Raw genomic sequence first — 27,735 nt, forward strand, 5'->3', positions numbered from 1 at the left:
GACACATGCTGTTATGCAATTGGCAATACTCATAGGTCTATACAATGCAAGATGAACCCTAAATTACAAACTTTAGTTAATAATACAGTATCAATATGGTTCATTAATTTTATGTAACAAATGTACCATACAGATACAAGACACTAATAACAGAAGCAACAGTATGCAGAGCCTCTGGGTGGACTTGAAACAACCAACTTTTCAGTTAGCAGCTAAGCACTTAACCCTTTGCACCACCCAGGGGCCCCTACATCCATACAATGAAGCACTATTCAGAGATCAAAAGAAATGGGCTATTAAGCTACTAAAAGACATGAAGAGACTTTAAATGCATATTGCTAAGTGAAAGAAGTCAGCCTAGAAAAGCTACGTATTGTATGATTCCAACTAAATGACATCCTGGAAAATATAAAACAGTAGGGACAGTACAAGATCATTGGTTTCCAGTGGTCCAGGTAGAGAACAGAAGGGATGAATAGGTGGAACACAGGGCATTTTTAGGGTAATGAAACTATTCTGTGCAGTATTCTAATGGTGGACACATGCTATTATGCAATTGGCAATACTCATAGGTCTATACAATGCAAGATGAACCCGAAATTACAAACTTTAGTTAATAATACAGTATCAATATGGTTCATTAATTTTATGTAACAAATGTACCATACAGATACAAGACACTAATAATAGAAGCAACAGTATGCAGGAGGAAGAGATGATATAAGGAAACCCTGTATTTTATATAAATTTTTCTGTAAACCTAAAACTGCTTTAAAAAAATGAAGACAAAAAAAAAATGTGGGTGCTATCATCACTCCATCAAAGAGACAATATAAAGGCTGGGTTATTGAGTCCATATCTATACAAGATGTGATCTGTTTTGCCATTATGAAATGTTCTGCTTTGTTTGTATCTTGTCATTGTAATGGCATAGGCTAGAGTCTTTTGCAGAGGTGGGCTCATACTTAACCTATTGGACTGAGCTCTGAATCCTCATTAACCTCGGTTCTTTCAATGTTCAGTTAAAAACAAAGTCTTTTATTTCTTTAATGGCCTCATTAAACGGCCAAGTCCACACTTCTGTACTTGTTAGAGTAAATTATTTGAACACATTTCTGATAGCATTCAAAAAGGTTAAATAGAAAGGACCACTAGATAATGTCAAAATGAGAAAGAATGAATAATAAAAATGTGGTTACTGATATTGATGTAATGTGGTAGGAAGATAAAAACAACTCAAACTACGCAACATTTACCAAAAGAAAACCATTTCATTGCATTATCTAAAATAATGTCCAGAATGTCTGTAAAGGAGTTACGTGGTTAATTTACCTTGGGGATATTGGAATAAACTCTCTGATCTTTCAAGACCGAGAACACTACTGGCTCGGTAGTAAGATTAAACACAAGCATTTCTCTCAAGGAGGAGTGAAACTTTGCTTACCACATGTTTATGTGCTTGGTGAAAACAACAGGTCCTTCCAAGGATGGCTTAACTTATCAAAAACCTCAGTATAAGAACAACATCCACTAGAAGAAGAATGAACTCTCAAGAAAGCATCAGGGCCAGGGAAACAAAGGCCGTTTTTATAGTTGTCAACTTTCCAGCTAAAGAAGGAATTTTCAGAGTTTTGTTACCTAGTTCTCAGAACAATTAAGAACTCTGAGAAACTATGACCATTATGAAAAAACAAAACAAAGTAAAAGTGTTGATGAAGCAACAAAAATAATCAGATCACATCTATGACAAGAAATGCCCACATGTGCTAATTAAAGCAAACCTGACTGCAGCTCATTGGGATACAGTATAAGTTATTGCGGGGAGCAGATGGTCACTTCGGTTTAGAAAAGTACCTATTGAGTTCCAGGTGCTGGAAGGGTAAGGGGTAGGGTTAGGCTGTCTGGACAGCTGAGCACAGAGCCTGAAGGACCTGGCTTCTGCAAGCTGTATGCTGAGAGCTCTCCTGGCAGCTGGGCAGCAATGCCTTCCTTGAAGCATAAACTGAGCAGCACAAATCCATGTCTACTAGAAAGGGCTAAAGAGAAAATGGCCTTCCGAGAGATTCGTGCGCCATGAATAGAAAACTTTGGACAATGATGCCTAAGAATCTAATTTAAATTTTATTTGTATTTTATGCTAATTTATATGGCTGATCCTTTCCCTAATTATCACTGATCAACCAGAAAGAGTTGTTCTCTTCAGGGTGATTGAGAATCACCTAAGGCACTTGTTGAAAATACAGATTCTTACCTATGATCCACATAGACTGTGAATCATGAGGGCAGTGATGGAGCTCAGGGATTAGCAGTTTTGCCTGTGAGGCACTGCTGATGTGAGTAATACGCTCCTGGTGCCACACTTTGAAAAAAAAAAAAACCCCTAAAGCTTCAGTAAACTCTGATATACACAACAGTCCTGGGCTTTGGAGCCTCAAGGAAGGAGGGCAGGCAGAAAGGAGCAGGAGAATACCAACTGTAGGACACAGACAATAAGTTAGAAGACTAGCACCAGAGGTGAGGCAGGCTTCAAGGGAAAATATGAGAAAATATGTCCTTTGCCAAATATACCACAGGTAATCTTTGGAGTCCCTGGGTGGTGCAACTGAAAGGTTGGAGGTTCTAGTCCAAGGGGCACCTTGAAAGAAAGGCCTGGAAACCTAAAAAATCAGGCATTGAAAATCCTATAGAGGACATTTCTACTCTGACAAACGTGGGGTTGTCATGAGTCACCTGAGGGCAACTATTGTTTTTTGTTTCTTATAGGTAATTTTTGGAATAAGAGGAGAAGATACTTCTTATACACAAATAATGGGCCAAACAATGTATTTAGTTCATCCTGAAATGAGAATTGTATATAAAGACAGAATGGGAATATGAGACTTCGAAGTATCAAAGATAATCAAGTGTGTTTAGTAAATTCAACAAGTCTCTGAATTTTCCACTAACAATTTGATCACCACAATAAACATCTATTTAAGCCTAACATTTTACTTAACTTATAACCAAACTCTTATAAATCTGCTTTTGTCATATCTAATGCAGAATAGTAAGCTCTGGAATGAAGAAGAAGTTTTAAGGGCTATAGGTTACCCTTCTTTCACTGTCTTTGAAAAATTTTGTTCATCATTAGAAAGACAGTTCTGGATTATGAAGCACCAGCATCTCTTCATTTCTGCCCCATGAATAAATTTGATACATTTATGTAGAACACTCAATAATTTAGTGAACTGAGACCACGTGGGACTGAGCAACACTCATATTTGAAATGCCTCAGAATTTTTTGTATGAATTTTAGTTTAAACCCAGAAATGGTGACATATATATACATACATATATATACAACAAAATGTAGAATTATGAATGTTTAAAAATTCCTAATTACTTTTCCCATATTTAGTATGAGTCTACATGTTTTTATGTAACACTTTACACACTAAACATTAAAAAATGCTTGAAAAAATACAGAATATCAATTTAAATAAATATATTTTCTTGCTTTTAATCAATAATGTAAAATTAGGTGTTGCTTCACCAATTCCAGAGTGGTCATTTATATATTACAATGTGGAAGGATTGGATTAGAAGGTACCTTGTGACCTGCTTAAGTTTGATAAGATCTTGATTCTTCTGCTAAATCATAAAGCCAACAGTTACCATTTTAATAATTTGTGATAATAAGATGGTTTTGAATAGCTCATTTTTATCAAATATAATTGCTTACTCTATTATCTGGAATTCATAAACTAAAAACAAGTATATGTGAAAAACTTAGATCAAAAGCAGTGAAAAAAGAGAGCAGTGAAATCTCTCTTGCCTGCCTTCTACTCACTGGGTGCTAGATTAACAGCCTGTCTTCACTGGTCTTGTAAGCCACATTAACTATTGTTCCTGGTACACTGAACTCTCCACAGTTAGCCACCCACTAGAGTATGCATGCACTCTGCTCAAGCAATTGAGTCCTTTGCTCACCAAGAGTCAGTTATGTTTGTAAATGGCCTAGCAGGGAATATGTAGTAGGTACTCCAACCCATGTTAACATCTTTTTCTCTTTCCTTCTCTTCCTCAGGAAAAACCAGAAACTGTTAGAGCAAAAAGTGTAACAAAGTGCATTTTCAATACGGCATTAAATATGTCATAAGGCAGTACCCAGGACTGCACTGAATATACAATACCATAAGATACAGGAACAAGGGATATCATCATATGTTATATCATATTATATCCAGAAAAAAAAAAAAAAAAAAGAGAATACCTAAGATGTAACACTGGGAATCCCGTTGTTCTCTTACTGTTTTTGAGTTGGAAGAGAACTTAGATGACCATCTAGCTTAGTTATCTAGTGCTGCTAAAACAGAAATACCACAAACTGATGGCTTTAACAAAGAGAAATTTATTCCTTCACAGTCTGGGGAGGCTAGAAGCTCAAGTTTAGGGTGCCAGCTCCAAGGGAAGGCTGTGGGAAAAGGTCCCTGTCATCAATATTCCCCTGGTATAGGAGCCGTTCTGCATACGGATCCTGGGTGCAAAGGATGTGCTCTGCTCTTGGCACTACTTTCTTGGTAGTATAAAGTCCCCATGCTTGCTTCTCTCTCATATTTCAAAAGAGATTGGCATAAAACACAACCTAATCTTGTAGATTGAGTCCTGCCTCATTAACATAACTGCCGCTAATTCCACCTCATTAATTTTTTTAACACCATAGAGGTAGGATTTATAATACATAGGAAAATCACATCAAATAACAAAATGGTGGACAACCACACAATACTGGGAACCATGGCCTAGCCAAGTTGACAGACATTTCTGGGGGACTCAATTTAATTCACGACACCATGTAATATCAATGCCCTAGCTTGTGAAATTAGGAAATTTCCAGAGGGTATGTATCCTGGGTAGCACAAATAGATATGCACTAGGCTACTAACCAAAAGGCTGGAAGTTCAAATTCACCCAGAGGCACCTTGGAAGGAAGGCTTAGCAATCTACTTCCAAAAGGCCAGAGCCATTGAAAACCTTATGGAGCAAAGTTCTACACTGACACGCATGGAATCAGTAGTAGTTGAACTGACTCAAAGGCAGCTTGTTATTTTGGGTCAAGCCCTGTGTTAACTATGTTATTTATGTTCTCTTATGTCATTCTCAAAGAAATCCTAATAGAATTGTTATTTGCAATACAGGATTGCCCTGCATTTTACCGATCAGCAAAGTGAATCTTTCTAAATGATATATAATCATTAGCTGGGGAGCTTAAACTCTTTTCTGTCTGCCTAAAATTCACTTATTCAGCCTTACCTCAGATTATATAAAGGGATGCATAAAGATACTAATTGAATTGAGGGAAAGTAGACAGGTATTGATTCATTTATGGTAACTAAGGCAAGGGTGTGAGGGTTAAGGTGACATGTCAACTTGGCTAGGTCATGAGTCTCAGTGGTTTGGCAGATACTATGTAATCATCCTGTATTTGGTGTCTGATGTAAGCAGCCAATCAACTGAAAGAGGAGTTTCCTTGGGGGTGTGGCTTATATTCAGTATATATCCTGCATTCTCTGACCTCTGGTACTTGGGACATGAGCCAGCATCTTGCTGCCTAACCTACAGATTTTGGGCTCATCAGTCCCTGCTACCATGAGTCAGGAGAAGCTTCCTGGCTGCCACCTGACCCATGGATTTGGGACTTGCCAGTCTCTACACATAAACGCCAATATCCTAGGCATTAGTGAGCTGAAATGGACTTGTATTTGCCATTTTGAATCAGACAATGATATGGTCTACTACATCAGGAATGGCATTGCATTAATAGTCAAAAATAAAATTTCACAATCTATCCTGAAGTACAATGCTATCAGTGATAGGATAATATCCATACACTTACAAGGAAGATCAGTAAGACTATTATTCAAATTTACACAACAGCCACAAATGCCAAAGATGAAGAAATTGAAGATATTTACCAACTTCTGTGGTCTGAAATTGATCAAACATGCAATCAGGATGCACTGATAATTACTGGGGATTGGAATTTGAAAGTTGGAACAAAGAAGAAGGATTCGTAGTTGGGAAATATGGCCTTGGTTATAGAAATGATGCCAGAGATTGCATGATAGAATTTTGCAAGCCAACAACTTCTTCATTGCAAATATCTTTTTTCACTGACATAAGCAGTGACTATAAAAATGGATCTCGCTGGATGGAATACACAGGAATCAAATCAACTACATCTGTGGAAAGAGATGATGGAAAAGCTCAATATCACCAGTCAGAACAAGTCCAGGGGCCAAGTGTGGAATACACCATCAATTGCTCATATGCAAGTTCAAGTTGAGCCTGAAGAAAATTAGAACAAAGTCCACTAGAGCCAAAGTACGACCACGAGTATATCCCACCAGAATTTAGAGACCATCTCAAGAACAGATTTGATGTATAAAACACCAATGACCAAAGATCAGACAAGTAGTGGGATGACATGAAGGACATCAAACATGAAGAAAGCAAGGGGTCACTAAAAAGACAAGAAAGAAAAGACAAAAAAGGATGTTAGAAGAGACTCTGAAAGTTGCTGTTTAACATAGAGTAACTAAAGCAAACAGAAGCAATGATGAAGTAAAAGAGCTAAACAGAAGATTTCAAAGGGCAAATGGAGAAGACAAAGTATGATAATGACATGTGCAAAGATCTGGAGTTAGAAAACCAAAAGGGAACAAACAACACACTCAGCATTTTTCAAGTTGAAAGAACTGAAGAAAAAATTCAAGCCTCACACTGTAGTATCTAAGAATCCTACTGGCAAAATATTGAACCATGAAGGAAGCATCAAAAGATTATGGAAGAAATGCACAGAGTCATTGTACCAAAAAGAACTGGTCAACATTCAATCATTTCAGGAGGTAGCATATGATAAGGGACCCATGATACTGAAGGAAGAGGTCCAAGCTGCACTGAAGGCATTGCCAAAAAGCAAGGCTCCAGGAATTGATGGAATATCAATTGAGATGTTTCAACAAAGGGCTGCAGCACTAGAAATGCTCACTGACCTATGTCAAGAAATTTGGAAGACAACTATCTGGCCAACCAACTGGAAGAGATCCATATTTATGCCTATTCCAAAGAAAGATAATCCAACCAAATGTGGAAATTAACAAACAATATCATTAATATCACACACAAGCAAAATTTTGCTGAAGATTATTCAAAAGTCACTGCAGCAGTATATCAACAGGGAACTGCCAGAAATTCAGGCCAGATTCAGAAGAGGACATGGAACCAGGGATATCACTGCTGATGTCAGATGGATCCTGGCTGAAAGTAGAGAATACCAGAAAGATGTTTACCTGTGTTTTGTTGACTATGCAAAGGCATTCGACTGTGTGGATGATAACGAATTATGGATAACATTGAAAAGAATGGGAATTCCAGAACATTTAACTGTGTTCAAGAGGAGCCTGCACATAGACCAAGAGGGAGTTATTCAAACAGAACAAGGGCATACCGCATGATTTAAAGTCAGGAAAGGTGTGTGTCAGGGTTGTACTCTTTCAATCTGAATGCTGAGCAAATAATCTGAGAAGCTGGACTATATGAAGAAGAACAGGGCATCAGGATCGGAGGAAGACTCATTAACAACCTGCGACATGTAGATGGTACAAACTTGCTTGCTGAAAAGTAATGAGGACTTGAAGCACTTGCTGATGAATATCAAAGAACACAGCCTTCAGTATGGATTACACATCAACATAAAGAAAACAAAAATTCTCATAGCTGGACCAATAAGCAACATCATGATAATCGGAGAAAAGACTGAAGTTGTTAAGGATTTCATTTTACTTAGATTCACAATCAACATCAATGGAGGCAGCAATCAAGAAATCAAAAGGCACATTGCATTGGGCAAATCTGCTGCAAAAGGCCTCTTTAAGGTTTCAAAAAGCAAATACCTCTCCTTGAAGACTAAGGTGTGCCTGACCCAAGCCATGGTGTTTTAAATTGCCTCATATGCATGTGAAAGCTGGACAATAAATAAGGAAGAATGAAGAAGAATTGACACCTTTGAATTATGGTGTTGGTGAAGAATACTGAATATGCCACGGACTGCCAAAAGAATGAACAAATCTGACTTGAAGAAGTACAGCCAGACTGCTCCTTAGAAGCAAGAATGGTGAGACTTTGTCTCACATGTTTTTTTTTTTTTTCCTTTTTTAAAATTGTTCTTTAAATGAAGGTTTACAGAGAAAACCAGTTTCTCATTAAACAATTAATAGTATTGTTTTGTGATATTGGTTGTTAACCCCACGACATGTCAACACTTTCCACTTCTCGACCTTTGGTTCACCGTTATTAACTTTCGTGTCCTCTCTTGCCTTCTTGTCCTTGCTCCTGGGCTGGTGTGCCCATTTAGTCTTGTTTTGTTTTATAGGCCTGTCTAATCTTTGGCTAAACCATGAACCTCAGGAGTGACTTCATTACTGAACTAAAAGGGTGTCCAGGGGCCATACTCTCAGGATTTCTCCGGTCTTTGTCAGACCAGTAAGTCTGTTTTTTTTTTTTTTTTTTTTGAGTTAGAACTTTGTTCTACGTTTTTCTCCAACTCTGTTCAGGACCCTCTATTGTGATGCCTGTCAAAGCAGTTGTTGGTGGTAGCTGGGCACCATCTAGTTGTGCTGGACTCCGTCTGGTGGAGGCTGTGTTAGTTGTGGTCCATTAGTCCTTTGGACTAATATTTCCCTTATGTCTTCGGTTTTCTTCATTCTCCCATGTTCCAGATGGGGTGAGACCAGTGGAATATCTTGGATGGCTTCTCACAAGCTTTTAAGACCCCAGACACTACTCACCAAAGTAGAACATAGAATATTTTCTTTATAAATTATGTTATGCCAGTTGAGCTAGATGGTCCCTGAGACCATGGTCCCCAAAGCACTCATCCCAGTAATTTGGTCCCTCAGGGAGTTGGGATGTGTCTGTGGAGCTTCCATGACCTTGCCTTGGACAAGGTGTGCTGGCTTCTGCAGTATTGTGTACTATCTTACCCTTCACCAAAGTTACCACTATGCCACCAGTATTCAAATACCAGCAGGGTCACCCATGATGGACAGGTTTCAGCTGAGCTTCCAGACTAAAACAGAATAGGAAGGAGCAGGGGTGGCGAGACTCTGTCTCACATACTTTGAACATGTCATCAGGAGGGATCAGTCCCTGGAGAAGGATACCATGCTTGCTAAAGTAGAGGGTCAGCAATAAAGAAGTCCCTCAATGAAATGGATTGACACAGTGGTTGCAACAACGGGCTCAAGCATAACAGTGATTGTGAGAATGGTACAGGACTGGGAGTGTTTCGGTCTGTTGTATATAGGGTCACTATGAGTTGAAACTGACTTGATGGTACCTGACAACAACAACAACAACCACCTGTATCCAGCAAATAACTCCAAGTGAAGTCTGGCTAGAAAAAGAAAGCTGAGTAGTATGATCCTCAGATACTAAATAAGCTCCCATAAGTTCTATATCTATATTCCAGTACTTGTTACCAGGATCTACAGTTAAATGGAAAGCAGGTTTCCAATTAGCTTAGATATGAAATCATGTGCCTTCTCTTTCTGATCAATGTGTGAATAAAGTACAAAGCAATAACGTGTCTGTTCTGTAACCTTCCTCTCTTGTCTTCTCTTTCACAAGGTTTATAGATAGAGTTACAAAAGCATTTCTATGTGAAGAATTTTTAGTAATTTCACTTAATGAAAACACTTAATTTGGGAAGAGACCATTTAGAATATTCCATAACTCTGATATAAATTTCAAAATCAGAGTTATAACAGCAGCAGGAAAAAAAAAAAAAGTGCCATTAGCTAGAGAGAGCAACTTTGCTCTTAATGGAAACACTAAATTACCGCTTTCAAAACTAAGCCACATAAAACAACTTTAGTTTCTTTAAGAAAGGATGAGGAGCCTTTCGTTTTTAAAAGGAACATATGTTATTTTCATTTGCCTTAAATGACACATGGAAGTTAAGAAGACCTACCATTAAAAAGACAAACCATCACAAGAATTGAAATATAATCATTACACAGATCCAGTTTCAAAACTAGAATATGGACTATTACTCATAATAAACAGTGAAGAGGGAAGAAACAAGGATTAGTGCCCAGAAAGAAGTTAAAAAAGTAAGCTACAGAACTAAATGCTAAATATCTATGAGAGAGAATGGTGAGTGAAAAAAAAGTCTAATTCTACATACTCTTCTGCATTGCCTCCAATGATACGTGGTGGAAACAGCAGGCAGGTTTCTAAGCATGTTGCATGAATAGGAGTAAAATATTCTATATTAATATATTATGCTTCTTTTGGTTACCAGTCATAAAATCAGACTCTGGCTACCTGAAGCTGAAAAGAAATTTACTGGAAGGGACTAATAAATAATAAATATGTTATAAATACCATAAGCTGAAAAGGGAATTTATTGGAAGAGGCAAATGAATTTGTAGAACACAATAAAAAGCCACCCAAACAAATTATGGAAAAAGGAGGAGAACTCCTGTACAAGTAGAAGTATGGAAAGTATTTCTAGGTTGTTTAAAGGAAATATTTACAATTCCAGGATGTTTTCCAAGAAAAGGTCAGGGCACCTCAATTGACTCTGAGACTGGAATCTGGGAGAGACCAAATATTTCAGGGACTTATTCTCACCAGTTAAAAAAATAGTATATAACCACCACTTCCACTCTCCAACACCTATACATAGTGAAGAGTAATAGCAAGGAGTACTTGGAAAGGTCAGACCAGCCACAGGCATCAAAGCTGCCTATGATCTTCCCTGTACATCCCAATTTGACCCATCATATGTATAGGGTCACTATAAGTTGGAATCAACTTGATGGCAATGGGTTTGGTTTTTGGTTTGGTTACTTAAAAAGAAAAAGAATAAAGAAAGCAGAAAAACCAATATGACGATTTGGGTGTAGGTGAAATAAAAGCATGTTTATACTACTGCTGGGGTTACTACTACAAAATGTTTTCACAATATGTGGACTACTATGCTCTCCTTAACTAGTCTTTAGAAGCTAACGAAAATAAGTACCAATTCTGGAGACATCAGCTCGGTCTAAAAGTTGGGTAGATTTGTCATTTAAAAAGAAAACCAGTCAGTACTACGTGGAGTCATTTTCAAAGAAATAGCTCTGACCACTCTAGGATGTGGATTTGAGTAACACAGACTGTCCATGGAATACACATGTATGTTGTTGTTGTTAGGTGCCATCAAGTTGGCTCTGACTCATACTGAGTCTATCTCTGCATAACACAACAAAACATTGCCTAGTCTTCTGCATGCACAGTACCAAACAAAGGGGGTAGGGAAAGCTCTGGTAATTACTTTCTTATTTTATCTGAGGAGACATGTCCACGTGCCTATAATTGCTTAGAAAAAAGAAACTTACATGTTGCACATTAGTAATCAGTTCTATAAATTGAGATTATATACTTTCAGATACCAGAGGTGAAAAAGAAAATAGAGCGGGAGGCTGAAGGATGTAGGCTTTATACCTCAGCAGACATACCTTCACACCGTGAGAAGGAAGCTCTGCAGATGGATTTGCAGTGTGCTAGAACAAGCTAATATACACCTAATGAGACCTCCAGCTGTCTACTTTTCAATTTGCACTCACTGAATTTATTTGGAGCACCTCTTTTTTACTGCAAACTAATTAAGCCACCCTCATCCTTTTTCCTTGAAGTATCTGCAATAGCTACACTGAACTTTTATAGTACATTAGCAAGTGACCCAATGCATTGGGTAGGCTGTCCAGATTGCAAGCAAAATACAAAAAGATACACATGAAATGAGGTGTTAAACAGTGAACTAAAATGCCCTAATAATGAGCCAAGCCAAGATGATTGGTCTTCTTATTGGCATTGGTTTTCAGTTTTCCAGGCCATAGAAAGTTTCCTCACCAAAAGAAATATAAATAGTGAACGGCACCTCTCAGACATCAAAAGGCATTGTTCTTATTTCCTCTTGTGGTGAATAATTCTCACTCTGTTAAAACTTTCCTGAACTCCAAAGTTTTACAACCCTCTCACCTAACCAGCTTTCGACTCCCATTTATAAAGTTAAAAGGAATGCACTCCAAGAACTCAATATTCTTCAAGAGGAAATGAGCAATATGAATTTACTGTTTTTTTAAAAAAAGGAAATTGGCTCCCATTAATCAAATTTCCCCAGGAAAAATGTATCTTCCTTTCACAGAGATATGGAAAGATAAATTTCCACAAAGCTTTTCTATGTCGTGCTAACAGGGTTATCGACTAGGTTATAAGGTTTACAACATTAGAGTTGCAAAGGGATGTGTCTTTAGAAGGAGGCGAGCCTCTTTCTGATGTTGTTGCAATGATTTTTCATTTCTTAACTTCCTGTTTTCTCAGAGCTGCCATTTCAAGACTGACATGTGAATTCTTAAAGCAAGACAGAAGCAAACTAACTTTTACTGTAGTTTACATAGTTTTCACATTTAATCTTGACAATAGCTATATGTGATAAAACTTCTTATCTTCATTTTATAAATGTGGGAAGTGAAGTTAAAATAGCATAAATATGCTGAACAAGATTCCATACCTAATAAGTGGGAAAGATATGAATTAAACTCAGATTTGTCATTATTTACTTTTCTTTACCATCTCATCTCTGGGAATATTAGTAATTTAAAACAGGGTGCTTAAACATTATCATTAGAACAACAAATCTAGACTATCTGACTTTCCATACTTGGCGACCAGAAATGATAAATGTTTCTTTTATGCTTAAGTCCAAAAGCTATTCAGAGCAGTAGAAGAATAATCTTCTCTAAAGACACATTTTGGCAAGGAAAAATGCAGTCCAATTTGCTTTTATTACCAAAATAGAAACACATGTAATCTCAAATTAACTGTCTTTGTTTTCTGTAGTTCTATGAAAATGCAAATATGCAAAAGAACAAATCCTTGAAAGAGAAAAAGAAAAAAAGTACACGTTGGCAACTGGATAGTTTCATGTTTCTCTTAATTAATGAGTGCTTTCTCTGTTGGAACTCTTAAGACTGTTCAGGCTTTCTGGCATTAGTCTTCATGAAATACCATCTCAATGATATCTTCGTAAAGACCATGATGCTCAATCAGACATTCTGGCTAACATACTAGGCTGCTGATGTGACATTTGGTGCCCAGAGTTGCTGTTGCTGTGCCAAGTAATCCACCTCCTGAGTTGTTCCCTGCCCAACTTGTGGTATCTCTGCCAGTGGGTCCTCTAGATGGCTAGAACCATCCTACCCTGAGCATCACAATGAGCCAAGATTATTCACAAAGGCCCGGGTGTTTATGAATGTAATGACACATACTACAGATAAACAGAGGCACTGCTGAGCAGACCCAATGTCTGCACGTGAATGTTTAAATCAATTACAATGAGAAACAGCCGGTTTATGAGACCATGACTATACAGAACTTCATTTTAGACACTTAACACATAGTGACCATCACAGAAACCATCAAGAAGAGTTGGGGGGGGGGGTAAAATAATAATTATAGTTTGTTGATTTTTAAAGCAATATTCTTGGACATGTAAGGAAATTATAACAGTCACATTGCTGAAGCATCCTGCATTTTCAAAAAGTAATCACTATAAGTAGTCTCAGAAGTATAGAGTTATACATGAAAATTACAGAGAAACTCTATATCTGGAAAATAGACAAACTAGGGAAAAGCTAATTCTTGATAAAATCATTAAGCATTCTTAAAATAAATAAACCATCTTACATGTGGTAGAACCTCTCCATGTCTACTGACACAATTCCTCCTACCTCAGTTGTTGTTGTTGCTAGGTGCCGTCGAGCCGGTTCCGACTCATAGCGACCCTATGCACAACAGAATGAAACACTGCCCAGTCCTGCGCCATCCTTATAATCCTTGAGCTTGAGCTCATTGTTGCAGCCACTGTGTCAATCCACCTCGTTGAGGGTCTTCCTCTTTTCCGCTGACCCTGTACTCTGCCAAGCATGATGTCCTCCTCCAGGGACTGATCCCTCCTGACAACATGTCCAAGGTATGTAAGACGCAGTCTCCCCATCCCTGCCTCTAAGCAGCATTCTGGCTGCACTTCTTCCAAGACAGATTTATTTGTTATTTTGGCAGTCCATGGTATATTCAATATTCTTCGACAACACCACAATTCAAAGGCGTCAGCTCTTCTTCGGTCTTCCTTATTTATTGTCCAGCTTTCACATGCATATGATGTGATTGAAAATACCATGGCTTGGGTCAGGCGCACCTTAGTCTTCAGGGTGACATCTTTGCTCTTCAACACTTTGAAGAGGTCCTTTGCAGCAGATTTGCCCAATGCAATGCGCCTGTTGATTTCTTGACTGCTGCTTCCACGGCTGTTGATTGTGGATCCAAGTAAAATGAAATCCTTGACAACTTCAATCTTTTGTCCGTTTATCATGATGCTGCTCACTGGTCCAGTTGTGAGGATTTTTGTTTTCTTTATGTTGAGGTGTAATCCATAGTGAAGGCTGTGGTCTTTGATCTTCATTAGTAAGTGCTTCAAGTCCTCTTCACTTTCAGCAAGCAAGGTTGTGCATCTGCATAACGCAGGTTGTTAATGAGTCTTCCTCCAATCCTGATGCCCCGTTCCTCTTCATATAGTCCAGCTTCTCAGAATATTTGTTCAGCATACAGATTAAATAGGTATGGTGAAAGAATACAACCCTGACGCACACCTTTCCTGACTTTAAACCAATCAGTATCCCCTTGTTCTGTCTGAACAACTGCCTCTTGATCTATGTAAAGGTTCCTCTTCTTTGCAGTGTTATCCATAGTTTGTTATGATCCACACAGTCCAATGCCTTTGCATAGTCAATAAAACACAGGTAAACATCCTTCTGGTATTCTCTGCTTTCAGCCAGGATACATCTGACATCAGCAATGATATCCCTGGTTCCATGTCCTCTGAAACCGGCTTGAATTTCTGGCAGTTCCCTGTCGATATACTGCTGCAGCTGTTTTTGAATGATCTTCAGAAAAATTTTGCTTGCGTGTGATATTAATGATATTGTTCTATAATTTCCACATTCGGTTGGGTCACCTTTCTTGGGAATAGGCATAAATATGGATCTGTTCCAGTCAGTTGGCCAGGAAGCTGTCTTCCATATTTCTTGGCATAGATAAGTGAGCGCCTCCAGTGATGCATCTGTTTGTTGAAACATCTCAATTGATATCCCATCAATTACTGGTGCCTTGTTTTTCCCCAATGCCTTCAGAGCAGCTTGGACTTCTTCCTTCAGTACCATCAGTTCCTGATCATATGCCACCTCTTGAAATGGTTGAATATAGACTAATTCTTTTTGGTATAATGACTCTGTGTATTCCTTCCACCTTCTTTTGATGCTTCCTGCATCATTTAATATTTTCCTCAAGGAATCCTTCACTATTGCAACTCGAGGCTGGAATTTTTTCTTCAGTTCTTTCAGCTTGAGAAATGCCGAGCGTGTTCTTCCCTTTTGGTTTTCCATCTCCAGCTCTTTGCACATATCATTATAATACTTTACTTTGTCTTCTCGAGAGCCCCTTTGAAATCTTCTGTTTAGTTCTTTTACTTCATCAATTCTTCCTTTTGCTTTAGCTGCTCAATGCCCAAAAGCAAGTTTCAGAGTCTCCTCTGACATCCATCTTGGTCTTTTCTTTCTTTCTGCTCTTTTCAGTGACCTCTTGCTTTCTTCAAGGATGATGTCCTTGATGTCATTCCACAACTCGTCTGGTCTTCAGTCACTAGTGTTCAAAGCGCCAAATCTATTCTTGAGATGGTCTCTAAATTCAGGTGGGATATACTCAAGGTCATATTTTGGCTCTCATGGACTTCCTCTGATTTTCTTCAGCTTCAGCTTGAACTTGCATATGAGCAATTGACGGTCTGTTCCACAGTCGGCCCCTGGCCTTGTTCTGACTGATGATATTGAGCTTTTCCATCATCTCTTACCACAGATGTAGTCAATTTGATTCCTGTGTGTTCCATCTGGCGAGGCCCATGTGTATAGTTGTCGTTTATGTTGGTGAAAGAAGGTATTTGCAATGAAGAAGTCGTTGGTCTTGCAAAATTCTATCGTTCGATCTCCGGCATTGTTTCTAGCACCAAGGCCATATTTTCCAACTACCGATCCTTCTTCTTTGTTTCCAACTTAGGCATCCCAATCACCAGTAATTATCAATGCATCTTGATTGCATGTTCGATCAATTTCAGACTGCAGCAGATGATAAAAATCTTCTATTTCTTCATCTCTGGCCCTAGTGGTTGGTACGTAAATTTGAATAATAGTCATATTAACTGATCTTCCTTGTTGGCATATGGATATTATCATATCACTGACTTTTTTTTTCTGACAGCGTTGTACTTCAGGATAGATCTTGAAACGTCCTTTTTGATGATGAATGGAACACCATTCCTCTTCGAGCTGTCATTTCCAGCATAGTAGACTACATGATTGTCTGATTCAAAATGGCCAGTACCAGTCCATTTCAGCTCATAAATGCCTAGGATATCAATGTTTATGCATTCCATTTCATTTTTGATGATTTCCAATTTTCCTAGATTCATACTTCATACATTCCAGGTTCCGATTATTAATGGATGTTTGCAGCTGTTTCTTCTCATTTTGAGTCATGCCACATCAGCAAATGAAGGTCCCAAAAGCTTTACTCCATCCACGTCATTAAGGTCGACTTTACTTTGAGGAGGCAGCTCTTCCCCAGTCATCTTTTGAGTGCCTTCCGACCTGGGAGGCTCATCTTCCAGCACTATATCAGACAACGTTCAGCTGCTATTCATTAGGTTTTCACTGGCTAATGCTTTTCAGAAGTAGACTGCCAGGTCCTTCTTCCTAGTCTGCCTTAGTCTGGAAACTCAGCTGAAACCTGTCCTCCATGGGTGACCCTGCTGGTATCTGAATACTGGTAGCATAGCTTCCAGCATCACAGCAACACTCAAGCCCCCACAGTACGACAAACTGACAGACATGTCTCCCACCTCTATCCTAGACTAATTACCAACTTCAGGTTCCTACCTCCTTGCCCTCCTCTAGTTTGCCATTCACACCCAACTAGAGAATTCGTTAAAAGTGCTGTGTTGATTGCATTTTGCCCCTGCCTTAAATCAATTATGCCCCTCCCATCCCTGCAATGTGTATCATATAAAATATATGTCCAGGCCCTTTAACCCAAAGATGAGGACTCTAATGTGCTTTTCTGGAATTTTCTTCCCTTACTTCTTAACATTAGCACTATGCTTCTACCAATAAGCCTGGACTGTTCAATACAGTTGACACTAGCCACATGTGGCTATTTGAATTTAAATTAGATAAAATTAAAAACTGAGTTTCTCTGTGCACTAGCCACATCTCATTCTTCAATAGCCACTTGTGCTTAATGGTTACCATATTAGAAGGTACTGACTGTCCATCACTGTAGACTGTTCACTTGCACAGCACTGCTGAGCACCAGCTTCTAAATCCCATCGTACTAATCTGCCTTCAAGTTCTGATTAAAAAAAAAAATCCCTCTAGGTGGGTGATCCCTGTCCACCTTTCCATCTTCACTTTGTGAAATCCCACACATCTTTCTGTGTCCCGGACTCTGGTTTTTGTGTGATGTTGTTGGTTCTCTAACTGAGGAACTCAGTATTTCTCATAAGTTCGGATTGATTCTTACAAACTCCTTCTTTTTTTTTCTGTTTATATGGAAATGTCCTAATTGTGCCATCATATTTGAAAGTTTTATTACTCATGGTTGGCAGTTTTGTTTTTTTTTTCAAGGTTTTATATATGTCATCCCCTTAACCTCTTGGTTGCATAGTTTCTGCTGAGTAATCAGAATTTAGTCTTATTGTTTCCCCTCTGTAAGTGACCTTTCATTTTTCCTCTAGCTGCTCTCAGGGTTTTTTCTTTGTCTTTGGTTTTGGCAAGTGTGATTGATAATTTCTTGGTGACTTTCTTCTGGGGTGTATCCTATACGGGGTTCATTGTACTTTTTGGATGATCAGCTTTTCATTTTTCATGATATTTAGGAAGTTTTCTGCCAGCAAATCTTCAACAATCTTCTTTGTGTTTTCCATTTTCTCCCCCGATCAGGAAATCTGATCATGAGCAAATTTTTGCTCTTGATTGTGTCCCACATAATTCTTAGATTTTCATCATTTGTCTTTATTCTTTTCTCTGATTTTTCCTCAACAAAGTGGTGCCCATGCATTTATCTTCAGTCTCTCTGATTCTGTCTTCTATCTTTTTAAGTTTGCTCCTAAAACTCTTCTATTGAGTCATCCATCTCTGAAATTTTGGTGTTTGTCTTTTAGATTTCTAGTTGCTCTTTTTCTATGATTTGTAATTATTTATTTTCATATTTTCTTCTTGTATTATTTTCCTGAATTCTTCTATTTCTTGATCTATGTTTTCCTTGGTTTTGGCTATGTCTTTCTTGATTTTGTGTATTTTTTCCTTGATCTCTTTCCTAATCTCTTGCAGAGCCCTAAATATTAGTCTTTTGAATTCCATATCAGGTAGTTCTACTGCCTTTTCTTCCACTGGAAGAATCTCCAATTCTTTGTTTTGGTCATTTGCTGGAGTCATCTTGTCCTTTTTTATGTTTTGATATTGTCTGCTGTCTCTGAGACAGTAAGGTATTGTTTTCTTTATTTATTGATTGTATTTTTTTTTTTTTTTTGGTCCCACTTTTTGTTTTGTTTTGATATGCCAGGGTGGGTAGGCTGGGCATACTTTACTGCCTGCTTATCTATGGGCATGATAGCTCTCACCACCTTGTCCAGGAGGACAGGGCAGCAGCAGGAAGCAAGAACCCACTTTGCTGTTCCTTGTTTTAGTGAAGTGGCTGAGGGTGGACTGGATGGGTACTGTCTACCTCTTGATGTTGGTCCAGTGGTGTGGGAGTATTCAAAGTCCCTTGACAGATGGGCAGGTGTGTTGGATAGGGAGCAGTACAGGCTCACTTCCCACCATTCAGAAGCTGACAGAGTGGCAGGTGAGGAAGGGCAGTATGGACCCAGTGTGGTAGCTGGCCTGAGCACTGGGGACACTCTAGCTGCAGCAATGTGGCAGTGGCAGGCAGGAAGGGGGTGGTAGCATATTGCGCTAGGTGGGAGGAGAATGAAGAGAGAGAGAAAGAAAAAAGAAAAGGGGAGGGCAGCATGGCAGTAGCCAGTAGGTGGGTGCAGGGTGGACCTGACAGCTGGTGGAAAAGGGAGAGAGGTGGCATATGGGGCAGAAGGGTAAGGGGTGGGAAAGCGTGTTTCTCAGTTACCAGGTGCGTCTCCTCTGGGGAGCTCTGAGTTGCCTTCTTGTACCCCCTGTTTGGGGCTGTTGCTGGCTGTTTTCCAAGATAGCAATGCTGTGCCCTGTTCATTGGCAGGGGACCTCCACTTTATATCTCTCTTGTTCTCTGTTTTCCATCAGTTTCTTCTTCCATTCAGTGTTTGATCTAGTTTTTTATCCCTTCATTTGATGCTTAGGGTTCCCAGATTGATGTTTTTTTAATCTGTTTTCCTTAGTTTTTCAGGTCTTTGTTGCAGAGGGGTGCTATGGTATGGCTGTCTAGAGTGGCATGTGGGTTCCACCTTTTGCCATGCATATTTTTAAGTGAATTATACCTTTTGCTTAAAAATATGCATTAAGAAAACTTAGGGACAACCATCTTTTCCCAACTCTTCATTTTATGGGGAGAATACTGAGAACCAGAGAGGTAGCATGCAGAGGTGATATTCAAACTACTTAACAAGCAGAAGGGCACCAATCAGTCAGACCAGACACTGGCCTTAGCACTGGAATTGGATCCCAAAGGCTCCCTGCTCTTTATTTCCTGAATCTTGGGAAAAATAAAGAGGTTTTACAAAGAACTGGTGAAGCAAGGAAAATGCTGGGGGAGGGCTTTTTAGAGGTTTGAGGGTACCACTACTTTCTAAGCAGAGTGGCACTTTTTCAATATTTTATCAGTAAGTATGGCTATACTGGGTGAGTAAATGAACACAGCTCTCATAATTATCCCAAGGTCACAGAATTAATAGAATTTTCCATAAATCAATTTTGATACAACTTTTCAGCAACACATCTGCTGTGTCACAAGAGATACCCACCTTCTGGAATATTGAAGCAAAAGCCTTTCAACTGCCAAACAGGCATGTGATCTTTATACCATTGGTATAGTGTCACATATATTAGTGTGCAGATTACAGCATTCCAGAAAAATGCTCCCTCAGATGTTATATTTAGGGTAATTGATGCTTTAGGCCTAAAAATCTTAATAAGTTGACACTTTTATTTTCAGAAGTGCCTGCAAGGGGTGCAATTCTAAAAATTACGTTTCAACCTGGCTGATTGGCTAATAAAATGAAAGTAGTCTGTAACAAATAAACAAGTAAAGGATATGGCATGCCTCGCACAGCTTTTAACATAAATGGGTAAAATACTTCATTTCTTTCAATAAAAACATCTTACACCTAAAATAAAATGCCTGATGTTTATACAGAAATGGCATGCTTTCATTAAAAAAAAAAAAATGATGGCTTATTGTTGCCAACACTTAAAAGAAAAAGCTTACTGAATTTTTTTAAAAGTGGCCAACCACAGTAGTGAAAAACTAATAGTTGATATGATACCACTTTGGCCTTAATCATCTAGGTTTAAAATAATGTTCAATTTGTAAGTAAATGCACATTTATTTTATATTGATTCTTCTCCATAAATGCTTTAAAATAACTCCGCACAGCAAACGATAGACATAAATGATTTGGCCATTTCATAGGCAACTTTTTTTCTACTTAAAAAGAGAGTTATTAGGGACTTGTAGATTAGAAACTTTGTAGGTATTTGGGATATTCTTTACTCTTGCCTGCTCACCCAGTTCTTACTCTGAAATCTACTCACTTCTATTTTATAGCCAGTTTTAACAAGTAAAGCTTTTTCCCTTCTCAAAAAATGAATGATTCAGAGAAATCACAGGCACTGGAGCTCCTATAGTCCAGTCAGTGAAAACGGGTAGCAGGAATAGTGAGTGAACTGATAGTGGTAGACAAGATTGAACGAGGGAACTACACAGACAGAGAAAATAAATGTTTTAAAAATAGACATCTGAGGTCATTTAGTGTAGGGACAAAGAGCCATAAACATTTCAATAGCTCCTGTTAGCATCACTGATTTATAGTACAATATAATGATAGACAGAAATCATCACAACTGACCATTTGTCATAACTGCACAAACAGAAAATGGTTTAGATAATGTCCACCAAGTCACATCTATTATGAAATTTATTTGAAATGCTACCATTTCTTTTCCTCAAATATGTTCATAAAGACATTGGCATCCTATCCCTGCTTGGTAAAGCAGAGGGTCAGTGAAAAAGAGGAAGACCCTTAACAAGATGGACTGACACAGTGGCTGCAACAATGGGCTCAAGCATAACAACAATTGTGAGGATGGCACAGGATCTGGCAGTGTCTGGCGGTGTTTTGTTCTGTTGTGCATAGGGTCACTATGAGTTGGAACCAACTTGACAGCACCTAACAACAACAACAAATCCTGTCCTAACCCTAGCATTAAAGAGAGCTATGGTATGAGGCATCCTTAACATTTCTTCAAATATGTAGTGAAAAAGTGGGAAAGTGTTCAGGAATGAAGAAGCAAAAAATAAAATAAAATAAAATAAAGTAAAATTCTTGTATAGCTGTCTATGGTCATGGATAATCTATTTTAATACTTTCAATCTTCCTTCTGAATGGTCATATTGGTGTTTCAAATTGTATCAGAAACATGCAACATCTATTAATAAAACAAAGGCTAGTGGAGCAGTTTATACAAGTTTCAGCATGGCAGAATGGGTAGGCTTCATACTTGGGGATTAGAAATGTGGGGTCTTGCCCCTGAGAGATGCTCACTGTGTAACACATCTACTAAAAAACTACTAGGCAGTTCTCATTAATAGTTTAGCAATAACTATTGTTATAAGTTAACACTGACTTTAGCCAAACATTAGAACAAAAATTTTAAAATAACCCTCAGTTGTTTTTCATTTCATATAGCCAAGTTTTCTTTTATCTTTATGCCATTTCTTGGAATGGATGCATAGTTTGTTTCCAGGTAGACAAGCATCATATTCATGAGCAAGCAGACCACGATGTCCTTAAAAAGACCCATAATATCAAATTGTGTCATCAAAACACCTGAAGAAAAACTTACAGTGACATTCAATTGAAAAGACAGAATAAGAAAAATAAATAAATTCAAAATGATAAAGTTAATGGGAAAAAAAGAATTGATTAGTATGATAAATCAAGATAAAGGAGAATATATCATTCAAATTTTAGGAGAATGTTAGAATGATAAGTCAAATGTATGTAAAGTAAATTTGAGCAACTTGGAAGAAAGAAGCTTTGTAAATTCAAAGTACTATGAAGAAAGATTCTCATGACTGCTTATGCCTTAGAATGTTTTCCTCTGGGTGAAGGGGAGCATGTTTAAAAAACGGTAAACGTTCATATGGACAGTTAGTTAACAGATGGTGACCGAAAGTAAAATTAAAAGTACTCCTTTAGGGGCTTGCTCTTGTAAAATGAATAGTTTAAGAGTTTAATAACATAGATGTGTTCATTTACTAGTCTTTCAAACCTGGGTTTGAGGTTAGCGGCTATTACCAAAACACCCCTTACTCAGAGATTGCCTGATAGGAAAGCACTTGATAAACTCACACACATAATAAAACTTACTATCATTTGCTGAGTTTCCTCTTACACCAAATAATTTGCATGCATAATTTCTAATTCTTAAAACAATCCCATAAAAGAGGAATTATCATCATTCCTGTGTTACAAATTGATAAACGGAGACTGACAGAAGTTAAATAACTTACTTAAGGTCACCAGTCTAGGTAAGTGATAGGTTTAGGATTCAAACCCACTTTTCATTTATGGTTTTCAATAGATTAGCTCTTTGCATAGGCAGAGTCTAAAAACTGTCATCAATTCATTTAGTAAGGGCTTGTCTCATCATCGTTTATGAAATATTTTTAACTTTCCATTGTATGACAGATATTGTTATATGTTGGGAATGTAACAATAATCAAGACGATGCCTTTAACATCATAAAAAAAAAATTCAGAAAATTAGACATCAGTCACAGAGAAACAGGTCAGCACTCTGGTCATAGCCAGCTAGTTGACTTTCAACCCCTGTTTAACTTTTTGTTTTGAGTACTGAACTACAAAGTAGTCCATAGTGTGAAGGTTTGGCATGCAGCATTGCTATAATCACAGTGGTCCTCACCTGTGGCTTGAACATTGCATGATGAATATATAAGACAGACTGACTCCACATCATGCTGTCATCTGGGTAAATTCTACTGAGTTTGGAGGTGCCCCCTCGGCAGTCATATTTATCCAGGATTTTTTTCTCTCCTAACTTATGATACTCAGTGTTCTCTCTTCCCTCTTCCTAACGCCTAAGCTCCAGAAGGAAATCATCTAAGTCAGTCACGTTGTGTACTAAAACATAAATGACTTAACACTATTCTTGGATTATACCTTTTAGGATAATACTCATTCTATCAAAAAGAATTGGTTTATAATGGGTAAAAATTTAGGGACGATATAGTGAGGCATGAAGATTCCCCATTCCCTTTATTCTCCACCAATATAACTTGCATGTGCAAAATTATTCTTCCATAGTCAAAAGTCATGGAAGTCAAGGTCACACCACTTGGGAACATCCAATGCTTGCCCTTGTTTTTTGAAGGCCAGTATTATTAACTACACTGTCGCTATGAGTCAGAATTGACTAGATGGCAAAGGGTTTATTATTAACTAATCTGTGAAACATTGGAACAAGGCTGCCCTTTATGGACTTTGTCTAGTCCTAAGGTACAAACCGATAGGTTTGGTCACCTTATTAGGCTATAATTATATATCAGGTGACTCCCAGCCAGAAAACTTAAAACTGAAGGCTTTACAGGGAGGTGAGAAAATCTTACTACCAAGTGATCTTGAATAGGAAAATGTCTCATGATCTATTCTCCTCTGTGGAAGACTCTCTGATAGTGACTTCAGGCCAACAACTTCCAGAGGACTGCTCTGCATAACTTAGCCTAATATGTGAACACTTAGTGCAGTAATTGAATTTCAATAACCTCCACAAGATAGATGTATTACTTGTTATTCAAGGAACGCCAGAGACTCAATATAATACAGCCCTGTGGTGTTCACGATTTGGGACACCCTTGAAAGTAAGATTACTTGATAAAGATGCCATTTTACTGCCTAAGGAACTAAACTACTTTGGCCATGATTCAAGACAGAGTCGTTGTATTTCAATCTTATTCTATATATTCCAGAGCTTTCATATCTTCAAACCATCTTCCATAGAAAGTTTTTCAATATTTGTTGGCAGAATAGTGGCAGAAATTTATTTTCCTATTTCTCAGAGCTAACTGATTTGATCATGTTTCAAGTAAAAGAAATTATTACATTTCATGACAAACATTAAAAGCTGAAAAATCTTAGTTAAGCTTAAATTTAAAATTGAATCTGAATTTTGAATATAATCACATAAGATGAGGATTCAGCAACTATTTAATAAATCAGCGTAACTTAAAAACATCCAGATTATTATACATAAATGGAATTTCATTCAGTTTTGTTACTTTTTCTCCACATGTATAACAATTCCATGTCTAATTATAATTCCATCTCATCCTGGTACTTTTCAGTTAAGATGCACACAAAGCACCCACATACCGGGATCCCAGAGTAGGCTGAGGATACCTGCAGCCGTTATAGTAGAGCTGTGCTACCTTTAAATTCTACTCAAACTCACTCCAAACTCTGATAATTCAGGTTCTAGTGTTTTTTTTTTTAATTCTGAATTCCACAAAAATATTTTCCAATGTTTTAAAATAAAACAAGAAATAAAATTCTGCTCAAACTCACTCCAAACTCTGATAATTCAGGTTCTAGTGTTTTTTTTTTAATTCTGAATTCCACAAAAATATTTTCCAATGTTTTAAAATAAAACAAGAAATAGCCATTATAAAATATAAAGAAATAAAAATTAAATTTACCATGGTAATCAGATGACCATGAAGAAGACCCCATATAATATTACAATAGGACATTTGGCAGTGTTCATGTCAAAATGCACTGTAGAAACATGTTTACCCCCCTGAGCATTCCAGTGTAAAAAGTCATAGTCCTTATGCTTTTGAATCTTTTTGTTACATCACTGTTTTCTTCTAAAAGCTAAAATGATGTATGAGCTAATTTTACAGCCAGACATAATCATGCCAGGGATATATTTTTGGCTACTTTACTATTTATTATTCTCAAGAATAATAAGTATTTTCCACCTATGCTCTGGAAGTCAGAAAATAGGTGAACCACTTACTTGACAGACAAACTATGAAAATAAAACACTGACTTCAAATCTCTACAAATATTAATATTTTGATTTTAAAATATTATATTAACAATCAACAATTCTTTATGAATTGGATAAGAACAAGACATATCCATTATAGAACATAAAGAAATAAAAAGAAAACATAATCTTGGAAGAGAGGTCATTAGCTATAAAATCTTTATTGATACACAAAACAGTAATAGCTGTCTTCACATTAATAACATTCCTCATGATTCACTGGTGAAAAATTCACTATAAATTTTTAACCCTAAACTATGGACATAAATAAATGTGTGTTTGTGTATGTGTGTGTGTATCTGTGTGTGTGTTTGAGACAGAGAAAGATAGAAGAGCAAAGAAGGCAGAGAGTGAGAGAGTATAAGATACTGAGAAACTAAGACTTACTGTGGATGCACTTTAAGGGATAGACTTACCCCTAGAAATTATATGCTAAATTTAACTTGTCTTTTATTATCTGTACCCTTTCTGAAAAAAGGGTACATAGTTTTCATAAGATTTTGAATGATATTTGTGATCTACCCAAAGTGTGAGAAATCACTTCACATCTTAGCTTTTTGTTCCCATACATTTGCAATTAGAGTGTGCCATTATATCTTCTAAGAGAGCTATTGCTCCTTGTAGGATCAGGTCTACTTTTAATTATGGCATTGATATTATTCTGTGTTCAGCAGCAGTGTATGTTTGTGGTTTCGATATGTAGTTGTTGAATCAATGAAGCCAAAGCTGATGGTACAGGGGAGAACTGGACAAAAGCATACATTCTCAGAAGACTACCATGAAGAAGACCCCACCTTTTGTCCATGATTTTTATTAATGTAAATATTTCAAACTTAGTAGCTGAAACTTGACATGCATAGATGTTGAGAATTTAGGAAATAGTAACATGAATTCTCAACACATTCCCTGAGAGAGATCTGAAATAACTCTGGCCTAGGAGTCATAATATCTGAATTCAAATCAGATTCCGAATTGACTAGACAGCAATGGGTTTTTGTCTCTACCTAGTTGAAGGACTTCATACAACTTGTTTTATATTCTGGGCTTCCCATGTTCATTTTTAAAAGGAAATAGTTTTAATATGGAGCCTCTAAAATCTATTTTCAAATTTAAAAAAATTACAGAATTCCTAAGAATGCAAATGGGTCTTATTTGAATGAGATGGCATAGAAAAGATTTTTTTTTTTTTTTTTCTTAAAGGATTAGTAGCTGTACTATTTACTGTAGGAGACCCTTTGGTTTAGCATTTTCTACTAGCACACTTTAATTTAGACAGAGTATGTAGTTTTTGGTACATATCATAAAATTAATGATTAAATCAAAAAAAAAAAAAACCAAACCCATTGCCATTGAGTCGATTCTGACCCATAGCAACCCTATAGGACAGAGTAGAACTGCCCCATAGAGTTTCCAAGGAGCACCTGGCGGATTTGAACTGCCGACCTTTAGGTTAGCAGCTGTAGCACTTACCCACTATGCCACCAGGGTTTCCAGTTAATGATTAAGCCCACTCAGAAAAAAGAATACACATTCTCCCAACTTTGAAAGGTTATTGTTAGCACAAAATAAAAATAAAAAAAGAAGGAAAAATAACAAAAAATGTGTATATCTATGAAATTCTAACACTCTCAAGTCAAAATATAGATGCTGATTTGAAAACAAAATATTCTTTAATAAAGATCATATACAAAATTGACTCATAAAAGCCTCGCCATTATATGGATATTTCCCAATATCTGAGCACAGATATTATTTAAATATCAGACTTAAAATTAGGATTGGGAATAATATAGTAATTAATAATAAATGACACCCACTTGTATAGATTTTAGGATTTTAGTTTTTGAAGCACTTTCACATTCACGTTTTTTAAAGCATCACAATACTCTAAAACGGATATTATGCGATAGATAAGAACACTAAGACACAAAGCCTTTTTAAGTGACATAGTGAGATCATCTAACATAGCTGAAACAAGATAAGATGTTGGATTGTATAACCTTTTCCAATATTTTTGAACTGCTGTAAAATACTTTCATGATTAGAAGATCTTGTACCTAGATTAAGGACAGCATTTCAAATCAAGGTAAGAAGTAGGTGCAATATCCATTCATTCCTTCAAAGTAAAATGGAATCAATAAATGCCAAGTAGTACAAGACAATATGAAGACAATGATTATCAAGTTTCTTGAGGAACTTATAGTTTGATTGGAGAGATAAGTTTATCAGCCAATTTTCACCCAGCTCCTGTGGGAGCA

Source organism: Elephas maximus, chromosome 9 (assembly GCF_024166365.1).
Source record: "Elephas maximus indicus isolate mEleMax1 chromosome 9, mEleMax1 primary haplotype, whole genome shotgun sequence".
In the NCBI taxonomy this organism is placed as follows: domain Eukaryota; kingdom Metazoa; phylum Chordata; class Mammalia; order Proboscidea; family Elephantidae; genus Elephas; species Elephas maximus.